Below are 8154 nucleotides of genomic sequence, written 5' to 3'. Positions count from 1 at the left end.
AGATGCCAGAGAAGGTGAACCCGCCTCAGTCTGGCAGATAAGAGAGCACCGCCCCCCCCACCCCCACCCCCTGCTCATCTTATCAGTGCCGCAGCCAGGAAGAATTTGTTAGAGGCCACCCCACTTCTGCTTCTGTGTCTGCTCAGTCAGGCAGGCCATTCATTAGCATGTGTGACAAACTCCTTCCTGCAAACAGAAGCCTTAAGCGGAGCCAAACTGTTTCAATCTCCTTGGAGGGACAGCGGGGGACATCCTGGAAGTAACTGACCCAGGGGGCTGGGGCTGTAGGGACCAGGGAGGGCCTTGGAGATGCTTTCCGAAGCCTGGGAAGATGAGACAGGGGCCTGGAGGAGCAGAAGGGGGTCCCCACTGCAGACGCTCCAGCTGCTGCCTGGAGCCACCTGATAAGCTGCGCAGAACCGCGGACCCACTGGAGCAGGGCGAGAGTGGGGGCAGAGGTAGGGGTGGGGTCAGCGTTTCCTGCCCAGGGAGTCTGTGGCCGGCTGGGGGTGGGTGGAGCTGAAAGGTTCCCGGGGCCATACTGGGCCCCATGGGGATGGGATAGAGCCTGCTGTCTTGCTGACCACAGGCATTCCCGCCCCATCCCAGTCTCTGGGCGGCAGGGAGAGGGAGCCACCAGGAAAATATGGGCTGCAAGACATTCTGAACGAAAATGCCGATTTGGGGCAGATTTCAAAAATTTGTTATGTGTGTATTATTTTGCCAGATTGATTGAAGAATCATCTACATACCATGATGGTACATCTTTAAAGTATACAAATGCAGTAGTTTTGAAACCATAAAACCACTGCAACCCGATGATGGACATTTGGGCTATTTCCACTTCCGGCTGTCGCGAATAGTGAGGCTGTGGACGTGCCTGCATACATGTCTGTCGCAGTACCTGTTTCCAGTTCTTTTGGGTAAATACCTAGGAGTGGAATTGCTGGGTTATGTGGTAATTCCATGTTTAACTTCTTCTTCTTCTTCTTTTTTTTTTTTTTTAAGATTTTATTTACTTATTCATGAGACACACACACACAGAGGCCGAGACACAGGCAGAGTGAGAAGCAGGCTCCATGCAGGGGGCCTGATGCGGGACACTGGGATCACGACCTGAGCCAGAGGCAGATGCTCAACCACTGAGCCACTCAGGTGTCTCACATGTTTTACTTCTTGAGGAACCACCACACTGTTTCCTGCAGTGGCTGGACCATTTATCTTCCCAGTCTCTCTCTCTCTCTCTTTTTTTTGGATAGTCAACATTTTGAGGTATAATTTACATACATTAAATTGCACACATTTTGGGCAGCCCCGGTGGCACAGCGGTTTAGTGCCGCCTGCAGCCCAAGGTGTGACCCTGGAGACCCGGGATTGAGTCCCGCGTTGGGCTCCCTGCATGGAGCCTGCTTCTCCCTCTGCCTGTGTCTCTGCCTCTCTCTCTCTCTCTCTGTGTCTCTCATGAATAAATAAATAAAATCTTTTTAAAAAATAAATAAATTGTACACATTTTATGATGTACAGCTCCATTAACTCTGTCGAATGTATACATTTGTGGAATCGCCATCACAACAAAAAATACAATATTTCTATTATGTTAGAAAGTTTCCTCATGTCTGCTGGAGTCAATTCCTCTTCCAGCCAACTGCTAATATGTTTTCTGTCACTGTAGATTATTGTGCTTGTTCTTGATATGAATGATATCACACAGAATCTTTTGGATCTGACTTCTTTTGCTCAGTGTAATATTTTTAAAGAATTATCCATGTTGGTGTGTGTGGCTGTCTCAGTTGGTGGAGCAACTGATCTTGATCTCAGGGTTGTTAGTTTGAGCCCACATTGGGTGTAGAGATTACTTAAAAATAAAATCTTTTTTAAAAAAGATTTATTTATTTATTCATGAGAGACACACAGAGAGAGGCAGAGACACAGGCAGAGGGACAAGCAGGCTCCATGCAGGGAGCCCAACGTGGGACTTGATCCCGGACCCTGGGATCACACCCTGAGCCGAAGGCAGACGCTCAACCACTGAGCCACCCAGGTGTCCCGTTAAAAAGAAAATCTTAAAAAAAAAAAAATGCCATCCATGTTGATGCATGCATTGTAGTTGGTCCCTCTCTATTGCTGAGTAAAATTCTAGGTTATTGATGAACCATAATTTGTTAATTCATACATCTGTTGATGGATTTCTGGGTTGCTCCCAGTTTAGGGCTGAATAAGGAGCTATAAGCATTTGTGAACAAGTCTTTTTGTGATCGTATGTTTTCATTTATGTTGAGTAAATATCTAGGAGTGGAATCGTTGGATCAAAGGGTAGATGTGTGTTTAATTTTATAAGAAACTGCACAAATCTTTCCAAATTGGTTGCCGAAGTACTTGGTGCAGTTGCTTCTGTCTTCTGTGTCCTTTACGACTTTATGTCTACTTGTTCTATCAAATTCTGAGAGAGGAGTGTTAAAATATCTAACTACAGTTGTAGATTTGTCTACTTTCTCCTTTATCTCTTTTGGTTTTGCTTCATGATTTTTGAAGCTCTATTGTTAGGTGTATGCCCACTCACGATTATTATGCCTTCTGAGGAATTGCTCCCTTTATTATTATGAAATCTCTCCCTTGTAGTATTTCTGTCTTGAAGTCTACTTTGGTGATATATTTTTAAAATATCTTATTTATTTATTTGAGAGAGAGAGCACAAGGAGTAGAGGGGTAAGGGGAGAGGGTGAAGCAGACGCCCCCCCCTGAGCAGGGAGCCCAATGCAGGGCTCGATCCCAGGACCCTGAGATCCTGACCCAAGCCCAAGGCAGATGCTTAACTGACTGAGCCACCCAGGTGCCCCTACTTTGTTGACATTAATATAACATCTCCAGGGAGGGATGCTTTAAAAGATGCCAGAAGTTGCCTCAAGGAAGAACTTAGGAAATCTGATCAAAGAGTTGGGAATCTGAGAGGACTTCGTGGAGGAAGAGCTAGAAACAGAGTTGTAAAAATAGGCTGACTTACCAGGTACAAGCAGAAAAAAAAAATGGTGCCATTGGCAGCAGGAACTGGAACACTCAAGTAGTTCAGTGTGGCTGGAGCAGGCAGCAGGCAGTGTGGAGAGTGAATGGCTAAAGCTATAGTTTAGGACATTATCTCTGGCTATGGAAAGTGACCTGTGTCCTGCCAAGTTCCAGCTCTACAGGATGGGTCATAGGGAGCCCTTGATTAGGGAACTTTAATACCTTCAGATTGGTTTTAGGTATTGAAAGCTGGACTGGAGCGGGTAAGGTAGACGGTCAGGGAAAAACCTTTGTAAGAGAATTTGGTTGTTTTCATGAGAAGCAATGGCTGCTCCAAGGTGCGGGGAAAGAAGGACTGCAGAGGTTGCCTCCTCCTATCACAGGACCTCCTAATCAACTGGATATGAAGAACATGAGTGAAGGAGCTCTCTGGGATAATGAGAAGTGGAAGTAATATTCACTAGGATAGAGAAGGCAGACCATGGTCAATGTCAGGAGAAGAGGGAAGACGAAGAGTTCAAGATGGCACCTGTTGAGTGTAAAGATATGGAGATGTCCAAGGGACTCAGGCACCTGCCTGCTAGCCTCTTCCTCAGGGGTTGGAGTTTTGTCTTTTTGGGCTCCTCATCCAAGCTTCTGTGTTTGAATAATTCCCTCCGCCTCTGACTTTAGGGGTCGTAGCTGTTTCCTACCTCCTTTTTTACCCTTTTGGCTATTTAATTAACAATTCTTTATATTAATTCTGTCTATTAAAATAGCTGATGTGATTTATGTCCCTTGACTGGATCCTGACTGATATAACACAAACAAAATAAAACCTATTTGCCATCCCGGGACTGGACCATTATGGCCATGTCAGTGGCTGAAGCTTGTGCTACATAAAATTTGAGGCCTTTCTACAGTTCCAATAGAATGTAAATCTAGCTTGACCAGAGAAGTAGGCAAGAATAAAGGGTCCTGAAAATCTCCGCCCTCTCAGGCTGGGGTGTCATGTGGCAGGCTTCCTTCCTAGGGCACCAACTCCAGAACTGGTTTGGGGGAGCCTGAAATAAATCTCCTTATCTTGGAAGATGAACTAAGGCACAGATAGGGAGAGGAAGATGGTTAAGATCACACAGCAAGCGAATGCTACGGAGGGATTGGACCCCAAGTCTCTTGAACCACTAGGCTCCCTTGGGTCACCGGCGGGTTTGTAACTCTCCCCACTTAATAAATATCTGCTTTAAGATGAAGGTTGTACCAACTTGTTTCTCTACTACGTCCAACAAAATAAATTCATAAAAATAGTTAAAACACTTGGGTTTTTTTTTTATGCTTAAAATGATCTGCTAAGTGTAAATGCACCATCCCCAATTCTAAAATTTTAAATATAGATTAAATGTGGCAATGTCATATAAAAGAGCATGTACATGCCTAGGTGCAACCAGCTGTGAAATTGTGGGTGAGGTTTTTGACCACAGTTTCCTGTAAAATGGCACTTCTAATCCTATTTACCTTTCAAAGTCAATACTGGGCAAAGCATTCTCTTAATAGATGGGAGCTATTACTGTTAATGACCTTAATACTTGTTTCACATGAAGTATATCTACTTTTCCTCATTGATCTTTTTGGTTCTGAAACAAAAAAAATTTTTTCAGTAGCACTATTCCTGGCATAAAGCCTAACTCAATGAATGTTGGAGAATATGAAGTTGTCGGTGTTGGCATGTGGTGTTTTCCTGGGAGCTCTGTGAAATAAAATTCCCATCCAGAGAGATGGTTAAGGCCATTTCTTTTGGGGGGTTGAGGATTCTTCTCCTGTCACCTCTCCCTAACCCTGGAAGAGGTCCCTTCTGGTGACTGAGCAGGCCGTCTGGTCTCACACTTCTGGTGACCCATCCATGGGGTCACTGAGTATGGGGCCTGCAGGGCTTGGCCTCTAGGAGAAAGGGTCCTGAAGGCCATCACCCAGCCCAGCTGAGTTCACACCCAGTGATTTACCGAGCACTGAGGCCACTGACACCTTTTATGCCTCTTCCTCCAGCCAAAGGGAAACAGCAAGGGAAGAGGTGGCCGGGAACCCATCCCTGGGTCACCTCCACAGAGCTCTCCCATCATTGATGGTGTCCCTTTGCCCTGGAAAACAAAACCTAGGCCCCTTGACTTTGGGTTACCAATACTTTGGCACCACCTTTGAAGCCATGATCTGAATTTACGACAGAGCGTGAAAGACCATTTCAGGCTCGGCCCTCTTTCCCGGCCGCTGAACTTCATGTGGTCCAGAGTAAATCACCCTAATAGCCATCGGGCCTGCATTGTTGTGAGATGTTTTATTCCCATGCTGGCCAAGTTGAATTGCCAAGTGTCGAGTTACAGTTTTTGCTTTTCCTCGCCTTGTGCATAATTATGAAGAGACAGAACAGCCAAAGGTAGGTTCAACCTTTCAACTGCAAGGCTCATAGAGGGGTAGGGATAAAACCAACAGGACACCCTGTTTTCCAGCCTGTGAAGGGGTCTTCTTCCTTCAACACTGTGGACAGAGGAGCTGCCTATCCCCAAGAGAAGAGGTGGCACAGACCCCCAGGTGGCTCCTACACTCGCTGCCCTGACAAAAGGACTGTGTGCTCCAGGCCCCTCCAGTGGCCGGGAACTGGGCTTTGGGGCTTCCGTATGCGGAGGCAGGGATGGGGAGATGCCCCAGGGACACTAACCAATTGAAGCGAAGGTCAGAACAAAAAATCTTTAATCTCTTCTTCACTCACATTTGTATCCTGTGCTCATTTTTAATGATTACACATGGGTAGCTGTCTACACATCTGAGGCCCTATGCGGTCCATCAGGGTATACACTGTCCTCTTCCCTGGGGCTGGGACATAGCCATAGGGACAGCCCGTCCTTGGAGCATATTCGATATGGGTCTGCAAGCTTTGTCTCCTGTCCTGCAGGATAGTATCTCCAACTCTTGGATCAGGTGGATTCAGAGGACAGTACCAATTCTCTGAGTTTTTGTTTGTTGGGTGGTGGTGGTGGTGTCAGGACATGGAGATGGCTCTGCTTGTTCATCCAGCGGTGGAGGATGCTCAAGGGTGGGGATGACGGGGAAGCAGATGGTGCTAACAGCACTGCAGCAGCCTCTTCCCAGTCTGGATGGCCCTGGCCTCTTAACATGCTCCTGGAGGCCCCTGACCTGTGATGCCTTTGGCTTCTCAAGATGCTCTGCCCTTGACTCGTATTTTGTCTAGTAAGGACCGCATTATTACGATGTAAGTGAAAAACAAATACATTTCCATAATAAAATTCAACAAAAGGCATTTACCAGAAAAAAGTCTCCTTCCTTCCTCAGACCCCGCTCCCTCTCAGAAGAAGCCATTGTCTCCAGTTTCTTGTTTGCTATGTCCATTTTTTTTTTTTTTGTACTTGTTTTTACCTGTAGGAAAATGCTGGGGGTGAAGGGAATGGAGGAATTGTGATTTGCCACTAGCCCTTGGCTGTCAAAGAGCAAGGATAAGGCAGGCCAAATCAACAGTCAGCACCACCTTGCTGGTGCCAAGGCCTTGGGAGGTTGGGGCAGGTCTTTCAGGAGGGAGAGGAGGGGGTCAGGTAACCTGTGTAACAAGTGTAGTATGATTTCAGAAACCTGGCTCTGGGGCTCCGAAAGTGAAAGGTAGAGCCTGCCCTCAGTTAAGTCTAGTAGGGGAGATGTGCAGAAGATTCAGATATAGTGCAATGATCATACAGTATGGAGGAAGCAGAGAGGAAAGGGAAGAATAACTTAGCTGGGACAGGGTGGTGAGGAAAGGCTTCTTGAAAGTGGTAATGCCTGGGTGGGGCTTTGAAGGATGGTTAGGAGTTGACTGGACAGATAGGAGGGCTGTAGCAGAAACCATGTGTGCACAGGCTCAGTACTTGGAACTGTAGTCAGGCTATCATCGTTGAGCCTAAATTGCATATGTGCATGTGTGTGTCTGTGTGTACATGTGCACACACATCCATAAATGCATGGTGGGGTGTGTGAGTGTATGAATAAGGTTGGAGATGCAGCTTGAGAGAAGCACAAAGGCTGGACTGTGAAAGGAATGGCCCCCGCCTATGTTGGGGACAGATTGTGTTTCCTTCACGTATTCCTCATTCCGCAAATGCTTACTGAGCACCAGAGTGTTCCAGGCAAGCACTAGCTATATGGGAGATGATGAAAAACAAGCAACAGAATCTGACATTTGAAGTGTGTGTTGGGCGTGGGGAGTGGGCAGACAACAACAGATGCATGCCGATTGCTGGTGCCACAAGAGAGGATAATGGGAGCACTCAGGGGAGTCCCTTGTGAAGAGATGATATTGAAGCAGAGGCCCTGAGACACCACCAACAACGACAGTGAGGTTTCATTGGTCCTTGCTGTGTGCGGGGCACTATTTCAAGAGCTTTACATCTGTTTGTTCATTAGTCTTCCTGAAAACAGTATGAGGAAAGACACCATTAGGATCTGTTTTACAGATGAGGAAACTGAGGCATTGTCAGGTTAAGTAACTTACCCAGAGTCATACAACTAGTAAGTGAGAGGGCTGAGGTATATTTCATTTGGGCACTTCAAACTTTAAATGACAGCAAACCAATTCTCTCAACAGCTTGCACTAGCCTCATGGAGTTGTGGAACACCTGCTGGTCAAAGCTAAAATGTCTCACTAGAATTGGAACCCCAGAGGTGACTCATAGGTCAACATGACTTTCTTTTTTCTTTCCTTTTTTTTTTTTTTCAACATGACTTTCTGATCTGGTACTGAGTTCCAACCCAGTGATCTGGGCCAGTGGAGCTGTGGTAGAGCTAATACATGGTGCTGGTGTCACTGCTTCAAGTAACTTTCTATGACCGGCAGGTTGTGAACAGCAGTGGACAAAATAGTCTATGCCAGTCAAGACACTCCACTCGTGCTTGGTGGATCCAATAACTGGCTGTATTATAAGTCAATATTAAAATTTTTCTTCTGTTTATGGACCCCAAAATAACACTTGTAAACATGGACAGGGGAAAGTTTCCAAGATGTATAAGGGATATAAGGTAGCAATCAAACTAAATACAGCGGCTTGTTTAGGCGCAACACCCAGATTCTCAGAGTTAGTTTCAGTGGGTCTTACTGATTTGTGACAGGACTTACTCAGACTGCTGTACTCTTCATTTGAT

The sequence above is a fragment of the Canis lupus genome, chromosome 29 (genome assembly GCF_048164855.1).
Source record: "Canis lupus baileyi chromosome 29, mCanLup2.hap1, whole genome shotgun sequence".
NCBI classification, from domain to species: Eukaryota; Metazoa; Chordata; class Mammalia; order Carnivora; family Canidae; genus Canis; species Canis lupus.
This window is presented reverse-complemented; position numbering follows the sequence as displayed.